Raw genomic sequence first — 14,422 nt, 5'->3', positions numbered from 1 at the left:
AATTTGAGTAGCACTATAGGTATGATTTAAATATAGGGGAATACGCTATTTCTGTCTTCCTCTGTAGACAGGAATATGTGCAGAATCTGTACATAAAGTAGATGAGGAGCTCACGGCAAGGTTCTGCGGTTAAGGGGGAAGAGGACCAGCACTGTAGTTAAAAGTGGTGCATTTTTTTATCATATGTCTATCAAATATGTCATCTGGATGTAATCTCCAGATACATATTACATTTAAACATATCCAGCAGTTTCAGATTGTCCTTTAGGATTTGTTACAATTTAAAATATATAAAGTAACAAGGTGTACTACAGATAATCAACTATCACTGTTATTCTAGCTCTCTGACAGCTAAGAGCACAAGAATAGAGCAATCACCAAGCAAAGACAAAGTCTAAGCTGTCTAATTATTTAAGTCTATAATGGCTGGAAGCTACCAAATTCAGGCTCTGGAAGAACCGTCAGGAGCTCTTCTTACTGGAAAATATATTCTACCAAGAAACTGTGCCATAGGCACTAAAATGTTTACTAGTCTTAGAACTGATAGTGATAAGAAAAATGGGAATTACCTTCTCAAGCAGCAGTTTTAAATGGCTTAATGACATTTTCCAAATACCATTATAATGTTGATATCTTTTTCTGAAATCTAATCTTCACTAATTTTTGTGATTAATTTTAACAGAGGAAACCTTAACTGATAGCATTTTGTAGAGCAATATTTTTCTAATTTTTCTTTTGTGCAGCATCTGCTGTTGCTGTGCTGTCATCTTCGTTATGTTTTTCATTGTCTATGTGCCATAATGTAATTAGTTAGTTCAACATCATCTGTGCTATTAGATGAGATGTTTCTATGGTAAGTTAACGTAGTTCTAAGTAATTGGTAGATTTCAGCAGTAGGCATGAATGTATCCATCAACTTTAGGTGAATTTTAGTCCACAAGATTTAAATTCACTTGGCATACTTCATCCTTGAAGACTGTTAATTTTGGCTGAATGGATAAAAAACACAATGCAGAAGAAAATCTGGCTGCTTATATTGTGGTACTGTTGGAGTCAGGGAGAGGAAAACATAAAATTGCTGGCTTAGTAGAAAGTTGCAATCTGAATGTCTGGAAAATGTTACAGCTTGTGATCCAAATCATTCTTAAACCTCAACATGCTGTTAAGACAGCTGATAGTCCAGGATTCACCGGAGTTCTCTCTCCATTCATGAAAGGAGTCTTGGTTTTCTCCTTCAATACTGCATTCCTATCGGAGCTCAACTGTCTTTTCCTTTCTTGTTAGAAATGTTGAGGCTGCCACTTTATTGTGAGAGCTTCCATGTTGCACTTCGTTAGTCTCTGTCTTCCAAACTCTACCTTTTGAACAAGCATTTCAGCTTTTAAAACAAACCTTCTAACCACCAGTTTCTTTGGAAGCAGTGATGGAAAATCAACAGCCACTTGTTATTTTAAAATAATAAATCCCGTTACTAACATCAGATCTTCTGGTTTAGGATCCTAAATTAAAAATGTGACTGAGTAAGTATTTAAGTGGGATATCTAATGTTATGAGAAAATGTGCATCCTGATGGAAGTTGTGAAGAAATCTGGACGGCTTGATTCTCAACATTCTTTTTCAAACAGCAGACTGTACTTTTCATCTAAACAGCAAGACAATTCACTTTTAGAAAAATAAGTATAAATTCTGACTTGCTAGTAAACACAAGAGTAACATTATTTACAAGAATCCAGTTCCATGGAAGGTAATCAGTAAGGATAGTTCATTCGGGTAAGAGTTAGTAAGGCCCTTTTATCATCACTATCAATACCTTAGTAGGGGGACAAATAATATAATTATTTGTCAATAATTATAGAAACATATTTATGTTAACAATGGAGTCCACTTAAGGAAGAGCTTGTAATGACCTCATATAGCTAAAATTTTATTGAAAGAATTGATATATTAACATAAGCCACACATAGCAGACAATCTCAAAAACGACTTTGATAAATACAGTCAAAGACAGCAGAGTTTGAAATTATATGTAATTTATGTTTTAAATTAAAAGTCTCTAAAGGCCGCTAGAATATGCATATTTAATAAAAAGTTCAATATATAAAACAATCTTGCAACTAGAAATGCTATATGAATTTTGAAAAAAGGCTTTAAATTCTGCAGAATCTAGTAAAACAAGGCACTTTTTAAGCACATGAGCCAAAGCTATTTTGATATTCTTAAAAATATACTGACGATTATTGTCATATATATCTAGCGATATTTTGTCACAAATGTAATCATGCAGACTGTTTTTACCATTCAAATGTTACCATCTTTAAAAAGAAAAAATACTAATTTTGAATATACTTAAAAATATAAATTTATTTGGAATGTACCTTTCAAAGTAGAAAAATATGTTCTTTTCTTCACAGATACTTTTATAGAACTTAGATTAAATGTTGCCTTTTTCATGAGTCTCCATAATGAATGGTCATATTAGAGGACAGAACAGCACAATTCTGTCCTGTGTAAAGACCTAGAATATATATAAAAGTAGCCTGTGTACTACTTGATATTTATGGAACAAAAAAGATCAATCAGTTGGAGATTAAAAAATAAATAAAACTGACTAATTCAATTGACCAAAATGCCCTTACCTAATGCAGAAGTACACATTTATAATGCCATCATTTATGCTTCTGAACATAAATCATACTTTATAACAATGTTTTTGTTAAATCACTGCCACTTCTTTTCAGTCAGAATTCACTTCAAAAAAAAATCAGCAGAGAAAGTAAGCTTGTCTTTTTTCTCTCCGAAATAAGAAATCACTGAAACATATTAAATATTTTCTGTTTCATTTTTTTTTCTTGTACCATTTTTTAAAATTTTGTATTTCATAGGAACATTATTGGAAGAAAATAACTGCACTTTTTGGTATGATTTCTGAAAACAGCCCTATACAGAAATTTCTAAAAACAATGTTCTGGAATAATTTGTTACAATGAAAAAGGAAAACTAAACTCTAGCCTTTATTGACTATTTAATTAACTGACCAAAAGTGCATGGTGCCCACACACAATGCATTTAGAATTGCATTTGAAGTCTTTTCAAACTCTTGTGTCCAGTAGCAAATCCTATGTTATGAGAATATCTGCATGTTATCAGTGCAGCCAGGAAATAAGTAACTCTATACTCTTACTATAACTCATTGCCATGGAAGAGTACATGTGATATCCATGTGAAGTTCTGATAAATTCTGAAAGATGCTGTAATTAATAGCAAGAGTCTATGAGTGATTTCTTTACCACTTATTTTGCACCTATGTGCCTTTAGAGGCACATTTGCTTCACTGGCTTCAGCAGTTTTCTCCATAGGTCTTCAAGGGAAGTCCACATTCTGGTGTTCCAAAGGATTTTATTTTATAATGCATTACCTGTGGAAAGGGGTAGTCTTAGCTAATATATCTAGATGTTTGTGGTGATAGCTTCTGATACAAATTTCAACATTATCCATTGTTTCAAAAAGTTGAGGGAAAGTAAGGTATGGAATAAGAACATACACAGTAAAGGGATTTCCTGCTGAAATTATCTTTTTTGTTCAAAGGCTAGCAGAACAGTAAGAGAAAATGGAGGATTACAAAAATAAAGAGGAAGAGTAGCCTGGCTACTTGTGTCTGACAGAAGTGCCTCTACCATATTTGACTTAAAATTTACATAGATGCCAGTAGTTATGACACAACTGTCACTCTAAGTTCACTTAACTGGACATGAAGCATGACAAAATAATGACAAACAATCAGAATGACAGTTCTCCTTCTATTCTGCAGTTAGGTTGATCATATCTCAATTTTGCAACATTCCTTCTGTTCACCCTGATAGACAAATGTGGTTCTGTTAGAATGATTTCTCTGTTTGACTTGCTGCAGCCTTGCTTTTAGGAAGGGTTGTGCAAGTTTCTGAGCTTTCTATTCACTGTTTTAGTTCTACCATTTATCAAAGCATGGGCTTCTTAGTAACGATTTGTAACATTAACTCTTTAATAGTTACTTCACTGATGTAATGCACTTTTAAAAAACGTTTTCTTGCATAAGAATATTACATTATTTTTAATATAAAAATATAGTCCTCTACTTTTCTTAAATTGTTTTGCAGAACTGGAATGACTATGATACTCCATGACAATAATTCTTTTTATCATTCTACGATAATTCAGTAGCTTTTGTTGTCTTATAAACAATCTTACAATTAAGAGCTAATGTTAATGGAATAGAGTGTTGTCATACGATAATGGTTTCCTGCTGCTAGGTAAATGCTGTGGCAATGCTAGGACATTTATTGAAAGTAATAGCAAAGACAAAGCTAAGAGATTTATTTTTAAAGCAGGTGCCATGGATCCAGTGACACCATTCTGTTACAATTGTTTTATTTCTAATATACTAAAAGACTGATGAAGATGGCATCATTTTGCCTGATGTATTCTTGTGCAGCAAAGAGCCTGGCTCATTTTGCTGTTACAGGATAAGCTGCCTTGCACTTGGCTCATGGAACAGTTTTATTGTTTGGCTCATTCAGTCAGAAAAGAGTTTATCCATTACCTACAGCTTTAAAATATGTTGTATATCTAGGAATAAGATGGGGCTTGATGCTTTCTTTCACACAAGTTTTTGGGCAGAGTTTAGAGAACAGGAAGAAAATGAGGCCCTACAGTGCTTGTTCCCCTCCTCCATCCAGATGCCCCTCTTTCCTCTGTGCCACAGGGACAGCACACTGGGGAGGCTGTAACTGTCCATAGCATATTCCCCTCTTCCCCAAAGCTACAGCTATCCCTGTGTGAGTTCCTTCCATAGTTCCATGTCTCCCTTACCATTTTTCACGAGAGGATGTTGCCTCAGCCTTAGAAGAGCAGAAGTGCCAGCACCATTCTTACCAGAATTTCTGTTCACAGGATGGAGAGGAAAGGTTTTGACTACTTTAATATTTTCTCTGTCCTTGATTTCACAGAATTTTGAAGTTTTGGAAAATATACTCTCTTCCTTTTCCATGACTTTTAAAACTGCTCACTCCTGAACTCTCCAACACAGAACTGTGGAAAACAAAGCTTATAAAGTTTCCTAGGCACTCTTATCTCCTCTTGCAGAATTGCAGTAAAACACCTAGATTACCCTGGGTATGCTATCTTCTACATAGTTGGAGCCAATTGTCAAGAAGTGTGTGGAATCCAGGAAAGTCAACAAGCTCCTCTGGACAGGTACGGCCCAATTACTTGTCTTAGGCCTTGACATATCATTTGCCTTCTCTTTTGAATTATAGAGCACCTTCAGACATTTGCCTATTCCAAGTGGCAGAGTTGTAGCTCTACCAGCTTAAGGATAACCCATGTATAAAACCAAATATGATCCCTTCCCACAAATTCTGACCATTCCAAAACATGTTTAAAGTGACATTTTAAAACAGTATAATGACTTTATATGACCATGAAGCTAAGATTTCCTTAAGAAACATACTAATTTTATTATTAAAGGCCAAGACCTTGGTATCAAACCAGCAATTCACCACTCCAAGGACATATGCTTTGTAGCAGCTTGCAGCACAGCTCTGAATCAACTTCTAAGGGCAGAACTTGAAAGCAGTAAACAACTTTAACCTGTTCTTGACCCCACACACATCTGAAAAATAGGAGTTCAGTAAATGCATGAAATTCACTTTAACCCATGTGCAGACACTCTAAAATCTAAGTTACTCTTCAGTTTTTGATTTTTTTTTTTAAAAAACTCATACTAATAAACAGACAAAGGCTACAGTACTTGTGCCAAAGAACTACCAGATAAGGAAGGTCATCTTACTGAGCCTGTCTATTTATAAGAGGTGGGCACCAAAGAGAACATCATGGAGAAAAGTAGAAATGGGAGAGACCTATAATGCAGATGGAATGAATCCTGGCACCTCTGAAGAGCCCAGGTGCTACTGAGCTCCAGCAAACCCAGTCTTCCAACTAGACCTCCATAGCAGCAGAGAATCAGACTCGACTTTCTAATCCTTGTGGTTTCCACTGTCAGTCTCCTATCTGAAGTTTGGTATTCATAGGAAGTTATGGGAGCCAGTGAGAAATTCCAGATCTTTAAAACATGGGAGTTACTTATTTAAATACCTTTAAGAATGTGACTGCAAGTATTGAAAAGTCCTATGATTTTATCAAAATATTTGGTGTATCTGTTTAAAGTACCAGCTCTGGAATTGGGATTTTTATAGAAATCTGTTTTTTTTTTGTTTGTTTGTTTGGTTGTTTTTTTTTTTTTTTAATAATAGGAATTTTCAGTCTTCCTGGGTGGGTAAAAATGTTAATTCTTAAGGATCAACGAGAAGCAAATAGAAGAAGACTATCTTCCTCTTTTATTTGAAAGTTGAGTCTTCATTTGATGTAATAAATAGCGAGTATTTGTGATTTCTGAATTTTTGGGATTGCCAGTACAGTAACCAAATATCTTCACAGCACATATTAAATCTGCTCAAGGAATCTTGCTCAATTCTACGAATTATTAAATCTATTTTGTCAATAGGCTTCTCTGTATCACACAAGACTGCACACAATCAATCAATATTTAGCTTCCATATCACATACTGCTTCCACAGAGGGCCGGGCCAGAATTCCCCAAGTATTCTGTCTTAAAGCCAATCCCCAACTTCTTGCAGCTCATTTGACTAGGGCAGCTATGTATTATCCTGGCTGAATCAGGCCCAGATGCTTTATTTCTGTTACAGGAGATGATTAATTATGTGGTTTCTTTCTGTTTGTCTGATAGACGCTGAGGTAAGAGAATGACGGTTGCTTAGTGCACTATTATTAAAAAGCTGCTTTTGATAGCCTGAACAGGCTTGAGTTGTGTGCTACAACTAATCATAAAGCTGCTTACTTGGAAATGTAATGCTTGTTAATACTATACTGTACTTTTATAAGTAAACTCATTTTTGATTGGCTAGAGTTTAACTATAATCAGTAATTAAGGGTCAGCCATCCAGTAAACTCATTAGTTTACACCAATTACAGTTGGTACATTTGTAACTAATGATTCCAAGGATCAAGCCATTTATTTCTAAGCTTTCAAAGTATAATTATTCTGTAAATCAGATAGAGTGTAAATCTTTTCCATACGTTTTGGTTGGTAATTGAAAAATAAAATGGTTTCCAAATGTATTCTCTGTCCAGTTTTTGTTCTGCAGTAGATCTCTCTAGGGACTCTTTAAAGTATATGGAAAAGGTGATGTCAACAGAAGTGTACGCTGGGCAACCTGAGACAGGATTAATTAATAAAGATGAAAGAGAAAAGCCAGCCCCTTGCAAATCATGGTCCAGGCCTCAACTTGGACATCACACCTTAAATGACGGTTTACAATCCTGAGCACGAGTCACATACATAGATTGACAAGTGTTCAAAACAAAGGAGAATTAAAAATCCTTTATGTTTAATGTATAAAGGCCTTTCCAATATGCAGTCTTTAAGATGGTGTAATCTCTGGAGCATTTTGCTTTGAAGTTTAATATATAGTTCCTCACAACCACATAACATTTTCAACACGTTAAACAAATTAGTCTCTGGTTACAGAAGTTTTTAGTCATTTACAAGTTGCTGTTTAACTAAATTTAATATGTGCCAGCAAAGTTGCCCATGCACTTGTTCATTTAGAAGAATGCACTTTTGGAATGATTAATAAATAAACCAGCCTTTCCTATGCCTTCAATTTTGGTGTTTATTTGAAAGCAATCTACTTTAAAAAGACATTAATATCCCTAGAATTATTATTAGAATAATTGCTTTCACTCTTTTTGGAACATGTATTTTTTCTCATTTCCCTTCAGCACAGACAGCTTTCCACTCAGATATAAACTTCCTATTATTATTCCCCTCTCCCCACCCCAAAAATGAAGAATAGGAATTATACACTTTTCACTAAGGAATAATTAATTTGTCTCAAGTATTAGAACAGAGAATTGTAGAATGACTTTGAATGGTAGTCTCTGAGGAGTAGCATTGTTTGTTCTCTTCAGTCTTTAATGAGCTTTAGTAAATGGCCAGGAAAAATTACCTTCTTTCTGTAATATGAGAGAAGTGAAGAATGAAGGAAGCTATAGAATCCCTACGAGAAAAGGGAGCAGCCAAACACACACACACACACACACACACACAGCCCCCTGTACCACATCACTTCCAATAGTTGTGTTTTCCTTTGGAACTGAGCACGAGCGCCCCATTTTTTTCCATTACAGTTAAAACTTATAATGTCCCTAGTATTTTTGTAGGAAAGAAAATTCCTGGATGTCTCCCACATACTGACAGAGTCTGGCTTATGTTGGGGGACAACTGCCTATAGCTGAGCTCTGGAAGTCGTTCTGGCTTCCTCTGCTTTGGCATTGACTTTGTCTTTTAAGATTCTTTAGTCCATTTTTGTTGTATTTCCACCTTTAAAAGCAATTTCCCTTATAGTGCCCCAGTCTGCTGCCCTGTCTTTTTAAAAGAAAGACTTATTTCTCCTCCCACCCCATTCTTACTGTCACTGTCCAGAATGGTAACCGAGGTAGCAGTGGCAGGTGCTTGCTTCAGCTACGGATGCAGAGCTGTCACCATGGATAATGCAGTACATTCAGAAGCACCTTTTTCTTCCCTTCTCTCCAGCCTCCACAGATTCCTCACCACCTATTCCCATAACTCGTCAGTGGCAGTTGCCATTGCTGCTTTGGGTGCTAGAAAAGCTGACCCACAGCAGCCAAATGAGAGCAGCACAGTCTGAAAGGATCTTGTGGAACAGGGGCTCTCTTCAATCCATCCTGTTGGAGCAGTTCCAGTTTGTATGGAATAATTAACCACTGACTGGATTGCCATGTGTGCTTGCTCTCAGAGCACAACTGCGAGCAAGAAACCTGGGTTCTGTTACTCCCTTCCAATGAATACTTCACATTTTGTCTTAAGTATTTATTGGAGCAGGGCCTGGCAGACATATTTTCCCCACCCAGGTGAGTGTCTCTTACCACAAGGCTGTGGGCAAGCTTTTCTACTCAAGGAAAGGACTTTAGGCACACTCCTCAAAGAATAGTTCATAAACTCCTGAGTAGCGTGCTAATCCAAGGGGCAAGAGATTCAAGTTCAGATCTCCTCAGGCAGAGGCCTGAACTGAATACAGGTTTCCCATATCTTGGTTAAATTGCACCAGTCAGTAGATTGAACCAAAAAAGCCTGGTAGAAGAAAAAGGGCACAGGAGAAAGGAAGAGAGACATGCAGAAGGTGGCAGCTCTACCTGTCATTCTTCTGTGAGAAAAACCTGGTGCAGGTATCTGGTTCCTAGAAAGAGGCAGAGCAAGCATGGTAAGGAGGTAGGGTAAGGCGCAGTGTTACAACACCTCAGCCTGCTCGTGGCTCTGGACCATGGGAGGTGCTCTCATGGCAGACATCAGATTGCTGGCTAGACCTCAGGGTCACGAGGGATGCAAAGAGAGATGATGAAAGCAGGAAGAGCTGCCTGGACCTATCCCAAATGCTTAGTGAGAAGATAAAAGTAAAAAGCTGCTGCCAAAGAAAAAACATTTTTCTCTATCGTAGGCCCTCTCATTGCAATTGTTAGAGAGGAATAAATGGAGAAAGATGTTTGAAGGACAGACAGGAGGCAGTGAGGACAGGACTAATAAGTGAGGAAGAAACATGGGAAAGGAAACAGAAAGAAAGAAACATAAGAAAGCAACAGCAGGATTGGACAAAGAAAAAGGACAAATCATGACGGACCGAATTGCTTCACCTCTCATTGCCTCAATCTTCTGGCAGTAAAATAATAACAATAAAGACAAGCACAGAGCATTTCAGTGACTTTCAAGTCCATAAATATTAAGGAGCCATTTAAGTGTCCTGTAGATTAGGATTATATCAAGAAGAAAGCAGCAAAATTTAAAGAATGTTTTGACAAGAATGAAACATTGGTATCAGGAGGAAAAAAAGGAAAAGGACTTAAGTGCTTCATTTCATACGTGTAACTCACAGACCTAAGTATTAACCACACCCAAACATACTTAAGCTTTTTTAAATTAGAAAAGATTGGACTTATTTCAGACCAGTATGAACATATGACTGAAAGCAGGCAGCCACTCTTTCTTCAGTAACAAGCTATTGCGACTCCTATAATTTATTCCTCCTAAGATTCATTTGAACATCTGCAATATCATTATTTGAGTTTGTTATACTATTAGCTTTAAAATTTTATAAGCCGTACAGTAGGATAGGTGACAAGTTGAAAAGTTAAGGAGGGTTAATTTGGAAGTTTTAAAGCAAAGCTATTTTTGAGTTATACAAGTACAGAAAAGCATCTGAATCCAAACCTCCATGGTTACATTTAAATAACTCAGAAACTGCTGAAAGGATTTTCTTCAAACTTCACTCAAGACAAATCCCTCTGGGCTAAGACCAAGCATGAGAACTTAACTCAAAAGGTGATTGTTGTCTGAAAGGAGTTTTCTCCCCCTCTTTTTTTTTTCTTTTGCTTGTTTCATTTTCACTATTTTAAAGAAGATAATAGTACTAAAAAATAAGGTTCCGGGGTGTAACTGTGTCACATCCATTTTATCATTATATGGAAATGTAATATATATATGGATATATAATATATAAGAAAAATGCTGTTTGTAAACTACCTTTTTATTATAACTACCCCCCCCCCCCGCTTTACCTTTGGCTTTTACCAGCAATCTTAGCACCCACCTCTAGCAGGCATGCAGTAATGCTGTAACTGGGTGGCTCAGTAGAGAAGCATAGAGCCATGCTCAGCCCCATCAACGGCTTCCTCGCATGCCTCAGCAGCGCAGCGCAGCTATAACACTGCCCTAAATGGACAGCTGAGGATTCCCCTTAACAGGAAGTCTTCAGAGAACAGAAAAGCAGCAGTTCTGCAGCCCTCTTCTCCTTTGCTTCGCATCCCTAGTTCATGTGAGGTGAAGCATACACTATACCTGTAGGCTGACCTAAGCTATGTTTTGATTTCTCACCAGCCCAGGATTTGGAAAACAGAAAGGTAGTTTATAGTAATGCTTTTTGCAGCTCACTGATTGAAAACTCAGTGCATCTGGGAATCTCGGTCATTCTTTCCCTTCACAGATTAGAGCAAGGGACTCACCTGCCAGTTGTGTAGCTGCAGAAATTCCTGTAAAGGAGGAACCTGAACAACGAAGGTGAAATTTCTGTTTTCTTTCTCAAAGCTCTTAAAGCTGGTCCTCTTTAGGTCCTCTTTAATAGCAGCATCATGTGTCCTGGTAGCCTGGTTATGGCTGGACTTAAAAAAATAAAATAAAATAAAAAATAAAGTAGAATATTTTTGGTTCATTTCAACTTTCTCCCACATTTTGTTTTCTACAAATTGTCCCAGAGTGGAGAAGAGTCTTTCCCTCCCCCTTCTATCCAGGCTTCTTTCTGATTCTCTGGCAGCATCTCCCACAGTTACTCATACATTTGTTTGTTTATTTTTCCATTTGCAACTTTTGCTCCCTCCAAAGAGCTAGCTTGCCCAGCAAAATTACAGTAACTTATTTCATTTCATATGCATTCAGAAAGGCATTTGAATTGTTCCTTTTCATTTAGAGCTGCGTCCAAATTTGGAACTAGTGAAATTGAGGGGGAGAGTTTGAAATACATTTACTGGAATAATTCATCATGTTTAACTGAGGCAATGAACACACATGGGGTAAGAGCTTCCCTTGTCTATCCCTTGTACACAAGACCTGTATTAAAAGCTGCTCTGGTCAAGGCTCAGCTCTTGTTTGTGGCTCAAACACAACATGGCCTGCAAGCTGTGAGAGCACAGTAATGCCTAAGGATTTGTTTCACAAGACCCTGACTTTGGAAGCAAAATATATGCTTCCTGATGACTGCTAACACTGAGCAGTGGGAAGTATGGCTGAGCTGTCTGAAATGGACAGAGAGTGCAGCCATCAGGAATCTGAAACGTTGGGCTTGATTCTTATTTCTTCTAACTTCTGGGATGTCCACTCAGGCAAAACAGAAAGACCTTAAAGTTCATATCAAGATGTGGTAGCTTACAGCAGGCTGAGCAGCTTCTGGAAACTCGCTGCTGTACCTGCCACCTTATAGGAACAGTCAAAGTCTGGCAAACCTTGAAAAAATGAAGCAATTTTTAAAAATTATTCACAATATTTAAATAATCAGAAACCATTTCCATTCACAAATGTCCTACCTGTTCTTCACCACCAAACTTCTGCAGTATCACCTTTCAGTCAGCTCTTGTCACTCAGCACTTTAAGCTGTATCTGCTATTATCTCATTCATACAGCTTTTTCATTGCAGATCAATGGTATCTGACTAGGTTTAGATTAAATCTTAATACATCACCCGTCCAGAAAACCGCAAATCCAAATGTATTTGAAAGTTGCAAATACAAACAGTGCAGTTTCATGGATGATGTTTTACAAAAGTGTACTACAAAAGGAAGAGTAGCGAAAGAAGAGATTGCCATTTTCAGTTGAGATTTTACATAAGAGTGAGAAGGAATGTGGCAAAGAGGAGAGAGGTCTGTCCTCTCAACACTAGTGCTGCAGCAAAAGTTTTTCCATCATCCATGATAAAATTAGGCAGAGAATTAGTAGACCTGAATATTGTACAGAAAGATGTGAAATAAGAGTTCAGAACAGTTCAAGGATGGCAAGGTATAACGAAGGTAAATGGTAAGAGCAGGAACCAAAAGAGATGAGCTAAAGGAACCTGATACAAAGAAACAAATTTAATTAACAAAAACAGGCAGAACAAGCTGAACAGAGAAGATTCGTTTAAGATATCGAAAGATGTCTTTTGGTTGGAGCCACTAACATAAAAATAAAGGCAAGATGTGTAGAAAAAACATCAAAGTTGAGGGGTGTAAGCTTGAGTTCAAGGACAGGAGCACTGAGAAAATCTGAGGCGCAGACATGCTCTTCTGAGAGATGACAGCACTGTCTCCAGTGCCTGTTGTTGCCTTCCAAGCACCCCACACTGCTGTGTTAGCAGGAGGGATCACAAATGGCCTGCTAATCTGTTTCAAGCTAAATCAGCCAGATTCATTTCACCTGGTGACAAATATGGATATGAGCTAACCTGGCTGGCTTTGCTTATAGCACGTTAGGGAGTACTTGCTTGGCCTCTTCTGGTGGCAAAGCTGTGGGGAGGGACTAGGGGCAAGCAGCGAAATGTGGCGTAATCTTCCACTAGCAAATGGCAGCTAGGTGCCAGGGAGGAAATTTGTTTTGCCTAGGAGAACACGTGAACATATAAGACTGGAACAAATCCGGACATGTGGAAGGATGCAAATGGCTTAAGGCTGAATAAAACTCAAGGAAAAACCATCAGCAATACAGAGTTCAAGAAGAGTTAGTTAAGAGATCTCTCTATATCTCACTACCACGAGTAGGAAACACAGTATCTTTTGTTACTGGTGCAAAGATAATCTTTGTGGAGATATATCTATATGCTTGTGAAAAATAACAGCTACTGGTAAGTAACTAACAGGAACCACAGTGTAAGAGCCATGCAGATTTTACTGTTTCTGGGCCAATAGAGAACAGTAATCTATTTAAGCTTCTTACCCCCAGGCTTTACAAATGCTAAGAAAATAATCAAAATTTTTACCAACATAAAAGTGAGAAAGTTGAAGAGCAACTGCATGTAAGGGATCACTAGGACAATATACAGTGCCTTTCACCACAGTGCAATAGCCCACGTTACAGGACTCGCATCAAATGAACTGGTGCTGTTTGGAAGCAAGTCAAAAGCTGAGCCTGCATACAGTTAGTTTGTCACCCTCAGTAGGTCAGTCCTGCAAGCTAGGTAGATCACAGGAAGTTTACTCTGCTCCAGCTACTGCCATAACAGTTCAAAGACAGGGGTTGCAGTTTTAAAATCTTTGCAGCTACTTTAATAACTATCTTCTAATTTATCATGAGGCTTTTAATATCTGACTCAGTAGGCCTTATGTTGTTTAATTTTCCACAATCTATCTCCTTTTTGGGGGCATCTGTCATTCCTATTTCTGCAAAGTTTAACTTAAACCAGTAGTGCTCTGTTCGTGTTACTGGCACTTTGCATTGCAAATATTAAGGAGTAAAATTTGCAATCCAAGTTATTCACAGAACATTCTTATACAGAGCATAATTTGCCAACAGCTAAATTAATCTTGCTTCGCAATGTGAGGCTGTGTACATGTGATTTCTGATACAAAAGACTTCAGTGAAATCAATGGTATAGGCATCATATTAACTCAGACCCAGATTTTCAGGTCCATGAAGCTTAGTATCATGTGCCTTCTAATTTAGAGGAACTCAAATGTAAGCAAGAAGCTCAGCTTCCCTTTTTAAATAGTGTGAATTTTCAATCCAATTTAACCTTGAATAGATGAAAACATAAATCAGTAGCTAGTCTCCACT

General features: G+C 37.4%; 1 long non-coding RNA gene across 1 annotated transcript; it reads right to left on the bottom strand.

Annotated features, from left to right (window-relative positions):
• Positions 1–1,441: 1,441 nt before the first annotated feature.
• Positions 1,442–11,400, bottom strand: LOC134143167 (uncharacterized). Its single transcript, XR_009959048.1, has 3 exons — positions 11,131–11,400; positions 3,288–3,415; positions 1,442–1,642 (listed from the first exon to the last, which is right to left on the bottom strand). It is a non-coding gene; the product is annotated as an uncharacterized LOC134143167 (long non-coding RNA).
• Positions 11,401–14,422: the final 3,022 nt, after the last annotated feature.

This window comes from Rhea pennata, chromosome 8, assembly GCF_028389875.1.
Source record: "Rhea pennata isolate bPtePen1 chromosome 8, bPtePen1.pri, whole genome shotgun sequence".
Classification (NCBI taxonomy): Eukaryota; Metazoa; Chordata; class Aves; order Rheiformes; family Rheidae; genus Rhea; species Rhea pennata.
The sequence above is the reverse complement of the archived record's forward strand: the minus strand, read 5'-3'. Positions and strand labels throughout refer to the sequence as shown.